General features: G+C 41.5%; 1 protein-coding gene and 1 long non-coding RNA gene across 2 annotated transcripts in view; one reads left to right on the forward strand and one right to left on the reverse strand.

Moving 5' to 3' along the window:
- Nucleotides 1-21109, forward strand: part of CDH11 (cadherin 11) — a 115255-nt gene that overhangs the window by 24253 nt on the left and 69893 nt on the right. The window lies entirely within an intron of this gene.
- On the reverse strand, nucleotides 11805-16242 carry LOC142660520 (uncharacterized). The gene is made up of 3 exons (XR_012850504.1): nucleotides 16156-16242; nucleotides 13472-13712; nucleotides 11805-13375 (listed from the first exon to the last, which is right to left on the reverse strand). It is a non-coding gene; the product is annotated as an uncharacterized LOC142660520 (long non-coding RNA).

Here is a 21109-nt window from a genome sequence, read left to right on the forward strand (position 1 = left end):
ATTATATTGGCGGACATAGCTGGTATGTAATACTACATTTCACCTGTAGTGGCCACTGCAGGGAGGGATATAGCTGATGGGAACTTCTTCAGGCAAAGTCGGCTGTTTGCAGGGGTATGAGAATCCGAAACCGCGTCGATCGCATGGTGGCTTCAATTAGAAAGGAGTTGTCTTTATGAAACAATCCGTTAAACTGCGTGACGACGCAGGACAAGTACGTTGGTACTGAGCAGCAGGCAGTTACTGCATGAGGATGAATATACTCATCCTGCTGATCGTGCAGCCACAGCAAGTGTGCCCATGCCATCAGGAGAGGGGCAGAGGCTGTAATACAAAGTCAGGGCCCTTTTTTACCGGCGTAGGTCAGAGGAACCTCAAATCTCTGCTGTCTTAGGCGTCATGCACACGACCATAGTTTTGCGCCCATATGCTATCCGCAAAAGCGAAACCGCAATTGTGGATAGTATAAAACACATGGGCCAATGCACACGAGCCCGGATTTCCGGCAAAAAAAATAAGACATGTCGTTACACGGTCCGGGCTCATTGAAATGAATGAACATCTTGTGTGTGCACGGCCCGCGGATGACACTCCGTTGCCCGTCCATGCCGTCATCACGGACCGTGCACACATCTACAGCCACGATCAACGCTGATTGTGGCATTCAAAGGGAGAGACTAAGGGAGGGACCCTTGATTACATCCTAGGGAATCCCTGTGACACGATGGAAGCCCATATCTAGTTTCGGCAGACAGCTCACGATCCATTAAAGGACCCCAGGACTGGCTGACCATATTCCCCTGTTGTTAGCGCTTACTAGTGTATGAGCTAACAACTGTCTGGGTACTATCAGTACACAGACTAAGGGGGGATTCACAAGAGCGTGTATTCGGTCCGTGCGGGCCGCGTGGTTTTCACGCGGCACGCATGGACCAATACAAGTCTATGGGGCAGTACAGACAGTCCGTGCTTTTTGCGCAGCGTTTGTCTGCTGCGCAAAAAGCGCGACAGGTTCAATAACTCTGCGTATTTCGCGCATCACGCACACATTGAGGTCAATGGGTGCGTGAAAACCACGCAGGTTGCACGGAAGCACTTCCGTGCAAACCGACTGAAACAGCGCACCAGCTGTCAAAAGGATGACCACGTGCTTTTCTGTTTCCGAACATCCAAACGGAGTGTCTTTGCGATGAGCGAAGCCGGACAAGCGAACCGAACTTCACCGGGTTCGGCCGAACTCGTTTTGGCCGAACCCGGCAAAAAAATTATCGGTGCGCGACGTCAGGAGATAGTCACTGTCCATGGTGCTGAAAGAGTTAAACTGTTTCAGCACCATGGACAGTGACTTCCGATCCCAATATACATGAACCTGTAGAAAAAAAAACGAAGTTCTGACTTACCGATAACTCCCGGCTTCTTCCTCCAGTCCGACCTCCCGGGATGCCAATTCAGTCCAAGTGACAGCTGCAGCCAATCACAGGCCAAGCACAGGCTGCAGCGGTCACATGCACTTGCGCGTCATCCAGGGAGGTGGGGCCCGATGTCGAGAGGAGCGTCACCAAGGACGCGTCACCAAGGACGCGTCACCAAGGCAACGGCCGGGAAGTTCTCGGTAAGTACGAACTTTTTCTTTTTTTTCAACAGGTTTTTCGATATTGTGTTGGGCATTCACTGTCGAGGGTGCTGAAAGAGTTAGCTCTTTCAGCACCTTGGACAGTGACCGGCGTCGACTAGCCTCATCTCTATGATGCCGGCTGCGCGAAAATCACGCAGCCGCGCATCAGACACGGATGACACACGCAGCTGTCAAATGGTTTTTGCGCGCGCAAAACGCAGAGGTGTTTGCGCGCGCAAAAACGCAACGTCCGTCTGTATCTCCCCTAATGTAGTGGCATATAGATACAATATGTGCCAATATATTATAATTTAAAAAAATTGCTCAAATGAAAAAAAAATCCTTATAGGACTAAAAAAAAGTAAAATAAATTTTAAAAAAGTAATGTAAAAACAAAATCGGTAAAAAAACCACAATTAGGCATTTTTTTTTTACAATAAAGAGAAATATAAGTCCCAAAACATAAAAAAAATATATATTTGTTATTGTCACGTAACAACCTGTACAATAAATGTATTTCATCATTTATGATCAGTGTATGTCGTAAAAAAAAGAGATAAAAACTGCAGTCAAATTTTTTTTGTATCTTTGCCAAATATTTATTTCAATTAAACGCTAACGTATATGCACCATAAAATTACACGCAAAAAACTAATTCTCATACAGCTACATTGATAAAAAAAAAAAGAAATATTCAGAAAAATTCTGATGGCAGGAATGCAAAGAATTTTTTTTTTTTGCCTGGTTCTTAAGGGGTTAAAGAATTACAGCAGAGACATCACCAGTAACACACAGTAAATGTAGAGGCATCTCTGAGTTTAGATGATGCAAAAGATTTGCCTGCAGTCCTATGGAAATACACAATTACTATTGTGATGTTACATTGAGTTGTGCTGTATGACAAACTCAGCTCTACTACATCCGTGTCTGATTGAGGGTCAGTTGGGGTTGGTAACGTCAATCTTCACATCCTGCAGCCCGTGGTCACTAGACACAGTCAATGTACCATGATGTTCTTTCGGCCAAGGCCTTGAGCATTTAGAATTGTCACCAATTCTCTTTGAAAACCTAAAATTTTCCAGAACGCAGAACTTTTTAATGAGAACTCGGAGGCACTTTCTTTGCACTAATGAAGGGAAACATTTCATTGGTTGTGTCAGATCTTCCATTAAAAGAATCCTCCAGGCCTGTACTTCTTAAACATAGTGACAGTCTCACTGTAACTTATACGGCTGTAAACTGTCTGTTAACCTCCCCAATTTCATTGCCCTGACACCTAGAGGGCATAATGTAATCAAAAACTCTTCTCGCTGCTTTGACGCACAATGAAGTCTTAACTGCTGGGGATATGAAGTGTAGCAGCATTTGATCTACTCTGGGAGTCATTATTTTTATAATACAAGTTCTGTACAGGCATTAGTTGCCTTTCATTTCTGGAAATGTTGATGATTGATAGAAAGGGTTGACAACTTTCTGGATGTAGCAGAGCTAAATTTGTCATTTAACTTTTCTGAGGCTGCATTGTTTGAGCATTGATATTTACCAGCAGTCCTATGTCAAACTAAAGAATATACATTGTGTTATTATGAGGAACTGGTGTCCTAATATAAAGGGGTCTGTCTCTATGACAGCTTCCGTTTAAAGGAACACTCCAGGCGCAACACACAGTGTATCAGTCTTGTCTCGGTGTGTTCCTTTAAGGACAATCTTGAGATTTAGTCTAGTGGTGTTATTTTATAATGTAGTTTCACCAAACCTATAAGGAAATTGCTTAAATTAAAATCATTGTCATAGCTAAATAATCACATATGTGAATTGTCACCCAGCTTTCCCAGACTCCTGCACAACAAATTTGCCTAGTTACACAAATAAACACCCCCCTCCCATCTGCATGTTACTTCATAACTGGGCGGATTTGTCATTCAGGACTCTAGGAAAGATGAGTAACAATTTCTTTCACATCTGTAATGGGGTCATATTTGTTGTCACCCATCTTTCCCAGACTCCTGAGCCACAAATTTGCCTAGTTACAAAAATAAACATCCCAGGTCGGCGTATCACTTTATAACTGGGCGGATTTGTCATTCAGGACTCTAGGAAAGATGAGTAACAATTTCTTTCACATCTGTAATGGGGTCATATTTGTTGTCACCCATCTTTCCCAGACTCCTGAGCCACAAATTTGCCTAGTTACAAAAATAAACATCCCAGGTCAGCGTATCACTTTATAACTGATTTGCCATTCAGGACTCTGGGAAAGTTGAGTGACAATTAATATAACAGCTATTATAGGGTCATATTAGTTGTCACCCAGCTTTCCCAGTAGACTAGAAATAACTTAAGGACTCCGCATAGACACCTAAATCCTATTGGTTCTCTCCTGTCACGTGACCGCTGCTGCTGCCTGTATTTTAAATACTTGTCACACTCATCAACCTGCAAGGAATTTCTGTAATATCAGATAATTTTTGAATCAAAATGAAGAAATGAGTTTGCAGGAATAATGACTCTCGTAACACAGCTGCCGAGTGTTTTGCTGCTGAGATGTGACATGGAACGGGCATTGCCACCTCTCTTTTGAGGTGTAGATGAAGGTCACGCAAGGTGGCGGATGCAGTAATTACCCATTATCCAGGGGTCCGCAAGGCCATACTCTGTACTAAAGATGTGGAACAGATTGTCACATACATCACATTACTAGCTGCACTCCTATCATCCTGTACATCTTCACTGCAAGATATCTTTTAAACAGGCATAGAATAAAACGTCCTATTTTCTTCGATTATTACACACTGATGTAGTAGAGCTGAGTTTGTTATTTGGCACAACATGGAAAATCGGAATAATCTTATCACAGTGCAAAACAAAAACAGTTTAAATGAAGCTCAACTTCTTCTGTAGGGAGATGTAGCAGAGTTGAGTTTTGTTGGAATGTGACAGAAAACCGACACAATCAAGGGGAGGTACATGCAAATTTCATGCATATGTTGTCCTTGGTCAGATTCGAACCCTGGATCCCAGAGTTTCCATTGGATTTCTTGTATATCTACTTCTCACAAAACTCTGCTTTCCACAAACAGTCAAATTTAGCAAAATTGCAGCCAATTTTAATGAAAAGACAAAACTTATTAGTAAATGAGTCCACAATGAGAGTTGTAGTCCCAACACAATCTACTTTCAGCTAAGCGCATGTTGAATTATTGGAGGATAAAAATGTAAGGTCATGAGTAAGAGTTTTTAGATTTGTGAATTTTAAAATGTGAACGATAAAAATAGAGCAGAGACGCTCACCAAGAAAATTCCAATATTTTTGGATTGGTTCTATCTATCTATCTATCTATCTATCTATCTATCTATCTATCTATCTATCTATCTATCTATCTATCTATCTCTCTCTCATATCTATCTATCTGTCTGTCTGTCTATCTGTCTATCTGTCTGTCTGTCTGTCTGTCTGTCTATCTATCTATCTATCTATCTATCTATCTATCTATCTATCTATCTATCTATCTATCTATCTATCTATCTATCTATCTATCTATCTATCTATCTATCTATCTCTCTCTCTCTCATATCTATCTATCTATCTATCTATCTATCTATCTATCTATCTATCTATCTATCTATCTATCTATCTATCTATCTATCTATCTATCTATCTATCTATCTATCTATCTATCTATCTATCTATCTATCTATCTCTCTCTCATATCTATCTATCTATCTATCTATCTATCTATCTATCTATCTATCTATCTATCTATCTATCTATCTATCTATCTATCTATCTATCTATCTATCTATCTATCTATCTATCTATCTATCTGTCTGTCTGTCTGTCTGTCTGTCTGTCTGTCTGTCTGTCTGTCTATCTATCTATCTATCTATCTATCTATGGATGAGGCGAGATGTTTACCAAGAACATACTAATATTTTTGGTTGATTCTGGCAATAACAACACTTTTTGGAAATAGTGGTGTAGCTAAGGATCTGTAAAATTCATAATATTTAAAAATGGGGAAGGTATAGAAAATACTCTAGATTGGTAAGGGCTGTTCAAATCCCCCATAGAGGTTATGAGAGACAAGAAAGGGGTAAGAAAGTATGGCCAGTAGGGGCAAAACCAGATTATTATTTTTTTCAACAAGGGTTTGAACCCTTCAAAACTGTCTTGGATAAAGAGAGTGGAAGCCAGGCCAGAAGTAACATACACAATGAAGTTTATATAGTCTGTGGACGACCACCTTCTCAGCCCATGTTCTATAAACTTTCTGTCTAAAATAAACTCTGCAGATGGTTCTCTTAGACTAAACAATTTTAGGAGAGGTCATGGTTGGGTGAGCATGAAGACTGTCCTCGAGTAAGGTGGTCTGCACAGAGATGAGTCTGGGAGTCTAATTCCGCTGTCATCTTCTTTCTCTCTAAATTACCAAGAGCCATTGAATGAAAGGTAGAGCTGAGACTGTTATCTTATCCACAGACACAGTCCTCATCCTGCGCCTCGTCAAATGGTGGCTCTAGATTCCCTGTGACACTTTTCTTTGAGAGAATCCTCCGTCTGCCGCGTTTCGCAGATTTTTATAGAAACCCTTTTCAAATTGAATTTAAAAAGTGCAGAGCAAAAATCTTCCTCTTAGTTTGTGGCCACTTGATTGCACTCTCTGCTGCGGGAGAAATATGTGCATATATATAAATTCAGACAGGAAGACTGAATACTGTGTGTGGTCTCATCAGTCCTGAGGTCTTAGGTGACTTCATGTAGAAGTCATTGTAGCCCCTGCCACCAGCTAACGCATTTCAATTTCAGGTTTTTAGGTTTTGTCTTAAGTTAACTGTTTGATGTATTTTGGGCAATGTATGGTATTCACTAAGGAGTTTTGCTTTAATTACTTGAAACACGCAGAGGTAGGGACTTTGTACTTATTTCTAATGACACGCCCCTGCTTAGATAAAAGAGCATGATAGAGATAAGAAAATGAGTCACATGGGGACATGGACTAATGCAGGCAATGTATAGTATTCACTAAAGACTTTTGCTTTAATTACTTGTTACATGCAGAGGTAGGAACGTTATACTTATTTCTAATGACACGCCCATGCTTAGATAAAAGAAAGTGATAGAGTTAAGAAAATGAGTCACATGGGGACATGGACTAATACAGGCAATATATGATATCGACTAAGTAGTTTTTCTTTAATTACTCGTTAGATGCAGAGGTAGGGACTTTGTACTTATTTCTAATGACACGCCCCTGCTTAGATAAAAGAGAGTGATATAGATAATAAAATTAGCCCAATGGGGACATGGACTAATACAGGCAATATATGGTATCGACTAAGTCGTTTTTCTTCAATTACTTGTTACATGCAGAGGTAGGGACTTTGTACTTATTTCAAATGACACACCCCTGCTTAGATAAAAGAGAGCAATAGAGAAAGGAAAATTAGCTGAATGGGGACATGGACTAATGCAGGCAATGTATAGTATTCACTAAAGACTTTTGATTTAATTACTTGTTACATGCAGAGGTAGGAACGTTATACTTATTTCTAATGACACACCCCTGCTTAAATAAAAGAGGGCAATTGAGATAGGAAATGTAGCCCCATGGGGACATGGACTAATGCAGGCAATATATGGTTTTGGCTAGATAGTTTGATTTACTTACTTAATTTTTACATACAGGGGAGGGGGAGCTGGTCTTCCTCAGGGTACGCCCCTGCTTAGATTAAATGTCTTCCTATGTAATTAGGCCTAGTGTATAAAAGCATATTAGAGATAGAGAAATTAACCCCCTGGGGACAGAGACTAAAGCAGGGAAACGTAAGGCATTAACTAAATATGTTTGATTTACTTACATGCAGAGGAGGGAGGGGGGCTTGTCCTCCTCGTGGCACACCCCTGCTTAAAATCTCCTTATGAAACTGGCTTTAGCATTGTGCATAGTGCATTAGAGAGAAAGGAAAATTACCGAGGAGTCTACAAAATGGACTAAATGCCCCAAAGCAAAAATCAGAATGAGGCCTCTGTCTTGTTTTTGGTTTGCACCCCTTGCATCCTTGCACAGTAGGGACCGCTGCTTGTCAGGTTTCTTTATTGCCATCACTTCTAATACAAAAAGGCAGTTTGAAGCTTAGACCAACACCCCCACTTTTTTTTGTTAGTACCACTGTGTCTATGTAGAGGAACATCCTTGTATAGCATGACATTGCCCATAGGGATAGGGATAGGTGTCAAACCGCTTCCCTCACCATTGGCCCTATAGCAAATATAGGGAAAATGTGTACATTAGTAGTGGTAAAAGCAAAATTTGTATACAGCGCTGCATAATATGTTGGCGCCATATAAATAATGTGCTATAAATACAGTACAGGGGTGAGCGAGGAGTTTTACTACTTTTTTTTCTCATTTTCTATGATTGATTTGGCCTTTCTACAGAGTTCATCACAGCTTGAAAGTGACACAGAAACATGGAAAGTGGCATATTTTATTTTTCGATACTTTAAAATAAGAAAACTGCTGGTAAAATGTTTGTGTACGAGGCTCTATTCCTGCCCTGCTCCCCTTAGATTTACATGCTCTAAAACTGAGCAGAAAGGATTCAAGTCCCCAGAGTTTGACACATAGAAAGGATGTGAAACAAGCAAAAGCGTTCAATCCAGAATCACTTCACCATTTATTTTCACCGCCATGTTTATTGCAAGAAGGTGAAGGATCACTAAATATTGACTGCAATCATCTCCTGGTAGAAGAGAGCGAGCATTAAAGATTTATCATTCAACAAAAGATCCTCATGTGTTATTATTAACAGTTCTGGAACCAAACGCTTTGTAAACATTAAACAAAGTCATCCATCTATCTATCTATCTATCTATCTATCTATCTATCTATCTATCTATCTATCTATCTATCTATCTATCTATCTATCTATCTATCTATCTATCTATCTCATATCTATCTATCTATCTATCTATCTATCTATCTATCTATCTATCTATCTATCTATCTATCTATCTATCTATCTATCTATCTATCTATCTATCTATCTATCTATCTATCTATCTCATATCTATCTATCTATCTATCTATCTATCTATCTATCTATCTATCTATCTATCTATCTATCTATCTATCTATCTATCTATCTATCTGTCTGTCTGTCTGTCTGTCTGTCTGTCTGTCTGTCTGTCTATCTATCTATCTATCTATCTATCTATCTATCTATCTATCTATCTATCTATCTATCTATCTATCTATCTATCTATCTATCTATCTATCTATCTATCTATCTATCATCTATCTATCTATCATCTATCTATCTATCATCTATCTATCTATCTATCTATCTATCTATCTATCTATCTATCTATCTATCTATCTATCTATCTATCTATCTATCTATCTATCTATCTATCTATCTATCTATCTATCTATCTCATATCTATCTATCTATCTATCTATCTATCTATCTATCTATCTATCTATCTATCTGTCTGTCTGTCTGTCTGTCTGTCTGTCTGTCTGTCTGTCTGTCTGTCTATCTATCTATCTATCTATCTATCTATCTATCTATCTATCTATCATCTATCTATCTATCTATCTATCTATCTATCTATCTATCTATCTATCTATCTATCTATCTATCTATCTATCTATCTATCTATCTCATATCTATCTATCTATCTGTCTGTCTGTCTGTCTGTCTGTCTGTCTGTCTATCTATCTATCTATCTATCTATCTATCTATCTATCTATCTATCTATCTATCTATCTATCTATCTATCTATCTATCTATCATCTATCTATTTCTAGACCATGTATCAGATACAAAAGCTTAGAAATGCAAATTCCCTGAGTAGACTATGCTATCCTAGGTCTCTATTCGAAAGACTGACATAAAGTAATATGTCTTTAATATTTTTCTACTATTTTAGCCTTGATTCCTGCCAGTAATTCCGAGGGATAATGGATTAATGAACATTATTAAATTTGAGTCATCCATTAGTACCTCATGGACATGTTACCAATATGTTTCCATTTCTGTCTTGAAACCACTTTAGCATTTGATGCCTGTGGAACATTATATCTATAGGGAAGCAAATTAATAATACAAAAATATACAGCAAGTAATGGAAAACCACCAGGACCACAAGGATCTGTATGATGTGCATCACAATATTGATCACATGCCAATGTATTAACTATAATAGATATTTTTTAAATAACCCACAAAGACCCTAAAGTATTAATTTGTCAGTAGCTTGGCCTAAGTACAGCTCAGGAGGATTGCGTTCAGCCAGCTTCTGCAGTGGGGTTGAAAACTATATTAAAAAATTATAAACCAGAGATGTGGCCCCTGAGCAGTAATGGCTATGGGCCCCTTACCGGCCTCCATAAATATAATATACATGACGCAAGCTAACACAACATAAACTTTAATGCAACAGACTGCAGAATACAAAATCTGTAATAGCACTGCACCCCTAATCTTCCTTTTGGCTCCTCAGACATCAGGGAACGGTTGTGACCGCTGCCTCTGCACCCCCTATAGTTACACCCCTGAGCATATGATATTCTCTTTGCTATGAGAGAATGGAAGGACTGTGTGTGATAGAATTTGCTTCCAGTCAATAGAAATCCTCGTACAAGTTCTACCTGATCTAATACATTGGGGCAGATAATGTGATTGCCCATTGACCGTGTCGTAAAACGAGCCAACATTTTTGCTAATGTCGCATCAATTTTTACAAATGCTTGCAATCCACTAGACACTGGGGTGTGGCTAAGCTAGAAGGGGTGTGGCTTAAAAGTGCCAAAATTTGGTGCAAATAAGTGAAACAAGAGTATAAGGATAAGTAAGTGCCTACCATGTCTAATAAGATGCACCAAATTTATCATATAGCGTGCACAACTCTGAAAAATGTGGCGCGTCTTCCGACTGCCTGGTCTAAGTTTAGTCTCTCTAAATGTTTTACAGTTTTATTAAATTTGCCACATTGACCCCATCCAAAAATTTGTGCATGGTTGGCGTCAGCACGAGGCAAACTGGCAGATGTAAAGGTCCACTGGGCTTGGGTGGCCCTGGTAGCGAGCGCTGTTCTTGTCATGTCAAATATGGGCTTGAGAGGGGGTCTTTGTGACTGCTACCCAAGGGTCTACATACACCTTGAACTGGCCCTTTGTGTGTGTGTGTGTGTGTGTGTGTGTGTGTGTGTGTGTGTGTGTGTGTGTGTGTGTGTTATTTTCTGTCTTTTTTCTGCTCTGTCAGCTATTTGCTAAACATAGACAGTATAAGTAAGGTCCCCTATTACTGTAATAATAATAATATTAAAGGGTAACTAAACGTTCATCATAGCGCTCCGACAGCTTAAACAGCAATAGTGTTAAAGGCTCTTCTGTGACCCTTATTGATGCCGTATAAGCCATTGAAAAACTCTGTACCTTAAAGTAAATGTCCACCCTGAAGTATAATTTTGTTTTTCTTTAATCTAAAAAGGTTCAAAACTTCTTAACATATCTTTATAGCGGTTGGATCCCCATTTTTTGGATAAAGAGCTCTAAATCTTTCACATAAACACAGAGGTAAATCTGACCACCTTCAGCCGCCACTAGAGGGAGCTGAGCTTACTGCATACTGTTATACCTTAAACTCAATTGTAAATCAGTATGCAATATGCTCCTAGGCTCCCTCTAGTGGGGGCTTCAGGTAGTCAGAATGTTATCTTTCTAATCTAAATCTATGTAGGGGATTTGGAGCTCTGTGTCTTGTCCTTCGCTTCTTCCTAACATTATACTCACTCACGCACACGGACAGATTTCCGCACGTTTTTTACGTGCCTAAATCTGTCACGCTCGTGTCAATGTAGTCTTAGTGTAAGAACTTGGATTTGGATTTAAGAATCCTCGAGTCCAATAAGCAAGCAAGTGATTTAATGGGAAGGAAAACATTTCCTTGACATTCTGGTTATGATGCTGGAGAGAAGGGAAACTCAGCTGTAAGTGCTTTGAGATAAGGCACAAGCCTGCGCTATTACCACGGAGGGAGGAATTGATTAACAGTACCACACTTCATTAACATTGCTGTTTCTCAATCATAATAATTGTGCCTCTTTCTGAAAACATCGAGTGTAACTGGTTTTATTTCAAGCAAATCAATCTAATGTGTTGAAATTTACATAATTCCCCCTCATTGCATTTATCAGACGGCATACTTTTAGATTACATTGTCTGCATAATCTGTAATCAAAGTGTTAAGAGCACAAAGTTTATTCATTTGCTTCAGCTTGTGGTGCGATATTAACATAATATGCTGCAGTTTCCACTTTTTATCCTGTGCCCATTATGCCACTTTAATATGACCCTTTTGTGTGGCAATCACTATAGTATATTTCAATAAACCACCCAAGCCTCTTATGTTAGGTATATACCTGCTATTTGCTTATGTGCAAGAAATTGTGGGTCCATAATTTCTCCAACAGGGTAATTTGGCAGCAAATAGCATAATATAAGGGTAAAGTTGAGCAGTGGAAATCAGGAATATAGAAAAAATAATAAAGGCTTTGTCATTTCCAGATACTCTATTAAGGAATTGTAATTTAAGTGGTGCCCATGACCCTAATATTATTAGTAAGGGCAGAAAATGTCTACCAAGGGGATGGCATACTCTGGAGGACCTGACATTACATGAATGGTTTATTGATCAGATTGGTGGGCAGCATGCAATGCTTCATTTCCCCTGTGGTGGCGCTGCAGAAGAATTGTACACTTGCTACTAGGATCCCTAGCAGATTACAGATGGGTCCCAACAGAGAGATACTTAGCAATCCAAAATCTAGGGATCCTTCTAACAAAAAGGGATTTGTCATCCCCCTTTAAATAATCAGCAAGTCCCTTTAAATACAGAATTCATCGGCAAAGTTGTCGAATGTCAGAGTTATATTTGCAAACTTCAACCAATATCTCTACATGCACCACACCACACCAGCGGTCTCTTACCTGTAGCTCTCTATCTATTGCGAGACTACAACTCCCAGCATATGCGAGATGTAGTTTTCTTGTTGTATTCTTGATATTACTTTGAAATTAAAACCCTAATAAAACCAATACTCTCCGTGTAAAATATATATATTGTTACTCCTTGTGTCTTCTACCTTAAATATTTCTATCTTGACTTTACAATTGGGTAGTTTTCTAGCAGAAGCTTAAGACAACAAGGTACAGTGCATGGTCTACATGATCTAGCCTTGCAAGTGGGTATGACTCAGGTTGAATGTACTGAAGGGGTTACCAATTTTTGGTGCGGCAAAACAAATTCTGTTCAGTGGAAAAAAAGAACAATGCTGTTGGAAAAGTTCCATGAAATGAAATAATAACAGAAGCAGAACAGATGTTGAAGGGTGTTAGAAGGTTTCCTTTAAAGGGGCACTCAGAGCGAAACTCAGGGGCGGAGGGGGCAGTGCATGGCACTTTTGAATAGTTTGAGTCCCTGTGTCATGTTCTGCCCCCTCAGAGACATCACGCCTAACAGTCTATTAGTTTTTCCCGAAGTGTTCCTCTAAGTGTGGTCAAGTGGATATCAACTCATGACAAGCTTATGGAGAGTGTTACGCCAGAATACCTTGTCTTCAGTTCTTCTCAATGGTGCGGTTGTGATTTCTGTGATGTATCCTTTCATCTTCTCACTGGTCCTCCTTTTTTCCTCCACATTTTTTCAAGTATAATTGACTTTTCCAATGAGTTGAGGCTTGTCATAATGTGTCCTAAATAAGATAAAGTGTTTTTAGGCTCAAGAAAGACAGGCCATCATCCTTTTCCCCCACCCCGTATCGCCTGTTACCACCTCAATGATTCCTTACCAATGTGTTCTACACTCGTGGTCTGGTTGCTCAACATGGTTAGATGAAATCCTGGCGAGAGCTTCATCTTCAATTATTATACGCTCTACTCTCTTCTCACTTTACCCCAGAATAGACCATGTTTTGTCTTCAACACAAGGTCAAGTCTGCTTTGGGCGGGTCTCTTGTGTTTCATGTAGAGGTTAGACTTGACTTGGTCAATTATCCATTTGGCCATCTTCATGGTCATAGCATCAAACATCTGCCAAGATATACCATAGTAGCACAAACATGATCATGGTAGACATTGATGTCTGTCTTACGGACATGTCAATCCTAAGCTTCTATACCTTTAACGAAAAAACGACTGTGAGTATTTGAAACTCACATTTTGCCTTCCACAAGTCGGAGTGGCACAATTGCATTTCATCTAAGTTCTGAGCATTTTGCCTGAAGATTTCTCTAGTGTCTTGGGACAATTTTGATGTTTGAATAAGGTGAACTATATCAAAATTGGCACTTGTGTTTCCTGCAAAGACGAGCAGAATATTATGAGTTGGTTGCGATAACAAGGCGAAGCTTCTCGAAGAAACTCTATTATATGGTTAAAACATTGAGTGTCCTGAATATTGCAACTTTCCGTGTCTTCCAGCTCTATCAAATTCTAAACAATATTATCTGGAATTATGATGACAGTATCTAGCTATTAGTGAGGTGAGAATAAGCCTAAGGTAGCCATATACCTTAGATGGCTGTCGGCTGACTGCTCATTTGGCCGACAGCTATTGTGGGAGAGTCCGAAGACTCAAAATCGGTGGGTTCGGCCGATGTTCATGTAATGTGTATGGGCACCTCTACAATATACAAATAAAGCTGGCCATAGACGTAAGATGGCAGGCCTGTCATACATGAAGACTCAATGCATGGGTGTGAATATTTATTCATTGTAAGTGTTGGGGGGTGTTGTCTTGTTATATCAGTAGAACTAGTAGCCATTGGCCATTTGGGTTCCTATTGTGATATTTGCTCTCACAGCTTCCATGGCTATCTTTATGTACATTTTATTATACCTAAGATAACAGAGATTAGGTATGGATATCGGCAAACACCACTGGGCAAGAAGTAAATTAGAAATCCTTGCCAAAGCGTGAAGAAGGTTTCATATTACTTTAATGGTGTTTTTAGTCTGTAAAGTTATTTAAAAAAAGTATGTAAACCTTTGAGGGCATTTAAAAAAAGAAATAAAAAAACAGATTAGTCAGTGTGTTTAGTGTAACTTTGTATTCAGTCCTTATTAAAAAGTCATTTTACTTTTGGAGATACAGCTGTTCTTTATTGTCAATACAGAACAGCTGTATCACTCGTTTTAAACTGAATCCGTCAGTCCCGCGGACCTGACAGGTTCAGTGTCGACGGGTTCATATCTAATAGATCGCAACTAAGTTATGAACACAGACACGCAGGACCCGCCCGAGGACCAGATGTCCACTATGATTTATACAATTTTACTGTCGGAAATAAAAAATAAATTTGAGGGACCGCTGTGGCCCACCCACTTTTAGGAAATTAGACCCCTTACCGCAAGGTGCGGAGGACAGTGTAAATGCATTTTTGCAACTTTTCTACACCAGAGAACAGGGTTGATAAATTTTACCCATAATATACTGTAATCCTTTTTTTTTATTCTCATGACCCAAGGGTTGAAATCACTTTTTTCACACTTGATACGATTAACAGAACCTTTGTAAGTACTAACAAAATCTATCCAGGGATCACACATTGGAACTTAGCTGATAAGATGTGAAATCCAATTATCAGGAGACCTGAAGATATTTTTTTTTCCTACAAAACATCATTCTGAGCTTTCTTCTACAAGTCTAAGGAAGAAAGCCAAGCACTTATAGAATGGCGCTAGTCCTTTCCCACCATGACTTACAATGGAGCATAGTCTTCAAATTCTCTTTCACCGGAGAGGAGCTTCTCACATGGTCATAGTTAACCCCATTCGAAGCAATATACTTTCTATGACCTGGGAAGCGGAAGAAATATGAGTGTCAGCTACTGTATGTGCACATTTTTTGGCTCCCAAAAATATTTTTTACTACTGAAATTGAAGGGTTGCAGTGGCAGCTTAGATTTGGAAAATCTGAGTTGTCCCACTTTTTTTTTGAATGGTTTGGAGCAGCACCGTGGCTCAACACCCATTGATTAACATTGTTGCCTTGCAGAACTGGGGCGCTGGGTTAAGATCCCACCAAGGAGAATATGTTCATGGAGTTTGTATGTTCTCCAGTGCTTGTGTGGGTTTCATCAGGGTACTCCAGTTCCCTACCACACTCCAAAAATACCCATAGATTTGTGAATCAATGACGTTCCCGCTCTTATATCCACATCAAAGTCATCTTCTGACATGTCCCTATGAAATTAACCTTTTGAAGCCACTACAATAAGGCCAACAAGATATCTTGCTCTTTGCAGGGGGGTGACCCAAACAGCTTCAGATTTTGGCAATTTTTGGTTTCATGTACAATACGGGCAGTTGACAGCTGCCTGCACCCACCACATCGTGCCGAAAATAATAGAAAAGTGACATGAGTGTAGTATTTCCTACATGCACCATGAAGCCCTCAAACAACTTTTATTCTCCATCCAGTCCAAATGATATCCCTGAGGACAAAGCTTCAGAAAGAACGTCTTAGACTTACCATACATATTTTTATACTCGGAAAAGAAGCTCAAAAACAAGACCTCTTCAGCTTCATTGCGCATTACGAGCCAAGTAAACTTTCGCCCTGTGCAGACAGACTGAGTGGAATACACAGACTAGGTTAGAAACCAGTCTTGACACTGGCTTGGGTCATGCTCCGAATACCGAGTGGGTAGTGCATTGATTCACAGGAATGCCATTTGAATTAAAGTTCCTCGGCTCTTCAAGACAGAAGTCTATTAAAATTCTCCCTCACCCTCTTCATTGAGTCAGTCAACTTGTCTGCACACTTTCCAGTACCGTTAGGTTCTTATATTTGCTAAATGATACTCAATAGTCATAGCATTATAGACTACCAGAGACCAGCATGGTATAATTTAGGCAATAATTTCCAGCCCACTTTGGCAGATAAGAGGTTAAACAAGGAACCTGGGATAACACCTGTTAAAAGACATCACAGCTGCGGTACGGGAGGTGTTGCTAAGCAACTTCCGAAATTTACAAGGCAGCCTGCCTAGCTGAGGGAATATAAAAGTTCTCCGAGTGACTACAGGAAACTCTTTTTATTTGACTGCAGATTTGATACCATTGGGGGTGTATTATTATTATGCAGCTATTTATACCATTCCAAAGTGATGTGTGCTTACATGGCTGGCAGCACGGAGATGAATGGCTTTGAAATGTACTGAAGACCCATCAGAAGGGAGGATTGGGGAATGCAACTGGAATGAGGATTTGTGTTCGTATGCAAATGTCTCCCCAAAGATTGCCATTTGTATCGTCTTTATTCTGTGGGTGATGCGTGCCGGTCTTAATACGCAGTTGGATTAGAGGTCATGGAAGGTCATATCCTTGACATATAGGAATCTAGTTATTAATTGTTGTCATCTGATTATAAAACATCTTTCTTACATTTATTAAGTTATTATATACCGTGTATACTAAAAGGAGCAGCTGATTAAACAGAATCAATAGTTAAGTCCCCTCCCAAAATGAAAATTGCTAATTTGATTGATAGAGCTGTGTCTCCTGACCTTACTTCTACTTTAGGTGTCCTAGATCAGTGTTTCTCAATGTCCCTAAGCCAAGTACCCCTAAAAAAAGGACATCATAGTAGCACTAAGGCTATACACATACTGTAATGTCCGTGGCTGCGTGCTGTCAGCTCCAATCCCCTCCTGACAGCCGCAGCCACGAGTCGGCAAGTGCTGGCCCCAGCCTCCTCCTCAGGAGACGCCAGCGCCCGCTTCCACTCACCTCAGCCGGATACGGCCCAGTGGGTCCACAGACCCTTCGTGACACATACATTGTGCTGCCTATTATAAGTGCAGCATGAGCACAGTGTGAGTGCCCTCTAGAGGTAAGGTGTGTATCCCTGGGGTACACGTACCACAAGTGGAGATCCCAGGTTCTAGATAGCCCATACAGCCTTTCCGATGTTGGTGCTTGGGAAGTTTTGGTGGCACATCTTCTCTACTACCTCTGTCAAAGGACTGGCAGTTCTGCGGGTTCATGTTATGCTATACAGGATTCACATTACTACTAAATCTGGAGAAGAAAGGTTTATGCTCTGAAGCATGGAGGATCACCAGTAGGTCATTTTGATATGGGGTCAATTTCTCTTTGTGGAGACTTCGTAGAGACTATGATAGAATATAAACAAGGATCATTCATGGAAATAATAATAAATAATTTTCTGAAATATCATAAAGATGACATACAGATAATGATGGTGTGGGTCAACGAGCATGGACTCACTGTTATAGATGTAGGGTCCTTCTGAGAAAGTCTGAACCTGTTTGGAACCCCTTGTTGGAGATATAGACTAACGGGTTTGTTCCATGTTCTTCAGTAATTCTACCATGGAGACCACTCTGCTTGTTTATATGCAGTGCTATGGAAGAGGTATGGTTGATTCATTGAATGACTTCCAAGAGGTCTGGATGCCTTTCTTGATAGCCATAATATTACAAGTTAGCGCTAGTAGATGCTGTAGACGGGTTGTTGATCTATGGATATATTGGTAATTCCTTCCCCCTAATTTAAGGCAATTAGCAACTATCTTGTTGAGGTTATTTTGCCCTCCTTGGGATCAACACTCTACGACAATGGTCTGCACCTTACAGCTTTCCAGAGGTTGCAAAAAGTCCATCAAGTTTAACTTATTATTCCACAGTAGTGATGTACAATGTTTGACTTTCCAGCTGTTGTGAGACTACAACTCATGGCATGTTAGGAGTTGTATGTAATGGTGGGGGGGGTAGGGAAACGGACAAGTGAGCCCTAATCTACCCGCCACTCTGTCCCTGCCTACTTGCAACGACCCGCCCTAGGCGACGGGGTACAACTGGGCGGCGGTCCCTGCGCTCAGTAAGTGCATGACAAACACGACAAACAAACAAGGGAATACAAGCAAGGGGAATGGGGAGTTGCTCGCGGAAACACCGTGAGCAACAGAGTAGTGAACGAGCCGAGTCAAGCCAGGAGAGTGCGAGGTACAAAGCGAAAAGCAGAAGAGTAGTCGGTAAGCCGGGGTCTGTATGGAGCAGGATCAGAAAGTAGCAGGAGCTGTAGCTGGGCCAGGAAACCTCAAGGAAAGAATTCACAAGCACAGATGGACAGGAAGAGCAGGCTTAAATAGACCGAGGGCGGGAGCTAGCTGAGTCTGGCCAGGTTGCGATAGGCTCTCCCACTCCTAAGCCTGCCAGCCTGAGTGGAGGAAGCTGGTGTCTGTCTCAGGGATGTACACTCAGGTGTAGACTGATTAATTCTGGGAATTAACCCCGAAGCAGTGCCTGGCAGATCCTTTACAGTACCCCCCCTTTTATGAGGGGCCACCGGACCCTTTCTAAGTGGACCTGGCTTACTGGGGAAACGCAGGTGGAACCTCCTGACCAATACCCCAGCGTGAACATCCCGGGCGGGTACCCAAGTCCTCTCCTCGGGCCCGTATCCTCTCCAATGGACCAGGTACTGGAGGGAGCCTTGGACCATCTTGCTGTCCACGATCCTGGCCACCTCAAATTCCACCCCCTCAGGGGTGAGGACGGGAACAGGAGGTTTCCTCGAGGGGGCCAAGGACGGGGAGCAGCGTTTCAGGAGGGAGGCATGAAACACGTTGTGTATACGAAAAGACGGGGGTAACTCCAGCCGGAAAGAGACAGGACTGAGGACCTCAATGACCTTATACGGCCCAATAAACCGGGGAGCAAACTTTTTGGACGGAACCTTGAGACGCAAGTTCCTGGATGACAACCACACCAGATCCCCGACCACAAACAGGGGGTTAGCAGAACGTCTTCTATCGGCCTGAGCCTTCTGTATGCTCTGGGACGCCTCTAGGTTCTTCTGAACCTGGGCCCAGACTGTGCACAGATCCCGATGAACGACCTCCACCTCGGGATTGTTGGAACAACCAGGTGAAACGGAGGAGAACCGTGGATTAAACCCAAAATTACAGAAAAAGGGAGAGACCCCTGACGAGTTACTGACCCGGTTATTAAGGGAAAATTCGGCGAGGGGAATGAAAGAAACCCAATCAAATTGACAGTCAGAGACAAAACATCTTAAGTATTGTTCTAGAGACTGATTAGTCCTCTCCGTTTGGCCATTGGTTTCAGGATGGAAAGCAGAGGAGAAGGACAGATCAATCCCCAACTTATTACAGAAGGCTCTCCAAAACAATGAAACAAATTGTACCCCCCTGTCAGAAACAATATTGACGGGGACCCCATGGAGACGCAGGATGTGTTTGATAAACAAGGTAGCCAACGTCTTGGCGTTGGGTAGTTTCTTGAGGGGCACAAAGTGGCACATTTTACTGAAGCGGTCTACCACCACCCACACCACCGACTTGCCTTGGGATGGAGGCAAATCGGTGATAAAATCCATGGAGATATGTGTCCAAGGTCTCTGGGGAATGGGCAACGAACGCAGTAAGCCCGCTGGTCGGGACCTGGGAGTCTTGGACCTGGCACAAACCTCACAGGCGGCGACGTAGGCCTTAACGTCTTTAGACAAACCAGGCCACCAATAATTTCTGGTAATGAGGTGTTTGGTACCCAGGATGCCTGGATGGCCAGATAGTGCGGAGTCGTGATTTTCCCTAAGTACCCTTAGCCGGAATTGCAGGGGAACAAACAGCTTGTTCTCAGGAAGGTTCCCAGGAGCTGAACCTTGATCAGCAGCAATTTCAGAGACTAAATCGGACTCGATAGAGGAAATGACTATACCTGGAGGCAAAATACAAACAGGATCTTCCTCCGAAGGAGGGCTGGCCATGAAGCTACGCGACAGTGCATCCGCCTTAATATTTTTAGACCCGGCCCTATAGGTAACCAAAAAATTGAATCTGGTAAAGAATAGTGCCCACCGAGCTTGTCTCGGGTTTAGCCTCCGGGCAGATTCTAGGAAAACCAGATTCTTGTGGTCGGTAAGGACCGTTACCTGGTGCCTAGCCCCCTCCAGGAAGTGGCGCCACTCTTCAAATGCCCATTTAATGGCTAAAAGTTCGCGGTTGCCAATATCATAGTTACACTCCGTGGGCGAAAACTTCCTAGAAAAGTAAGCACAGGGGCGGAGATGGGTGAGGGAGCTGGTACCCTGGGACAAGACGGCCCCCACTCCCACCTCGGACGCGTCAACCTCCACAATAAATGGCTCCCTTTGGTTGGGCTGAACCAGCACGGGGGCCGAGATAAAGCACTTCTTGAGGGTCTCAAAAGCCTGGACGGCCTCAGGGGGCCAATGGAGGACATCAGCACCCTTGCGAGTGAGGTCCGTAAGAGGCTTAGCGACGACCGAGAAGTTAGCAATAAATCTCCTGTAATAGTTAGCGAACCCCAAAAAACACTGTAGCGCTTTCAGGGAGGCAGGTTGGACCCATTCAGCCACAGCCTGAACCTTGGCAGGGTCCATGCGGAATTCATGAGGAGTGAGGATTTGACCTAAAA

Source organism: Rhinoderma darwinii, chromosome 9 (genome assembly GCF_050947455.1).
Source record: "Rhinoderma darwinii isolate aRhiDar2 chromosome 9, aRhiDar2.hap1, whole genome shotgun sequence".
In the NCBI taxonomy this organism is placed as follows: domain Eukaryota; kingdom Metazoa; phylum Chordata; class Amphibia; order Anura; family Rhinodermatidae; genus Rhinoderma; species Rhinoderma darwinii.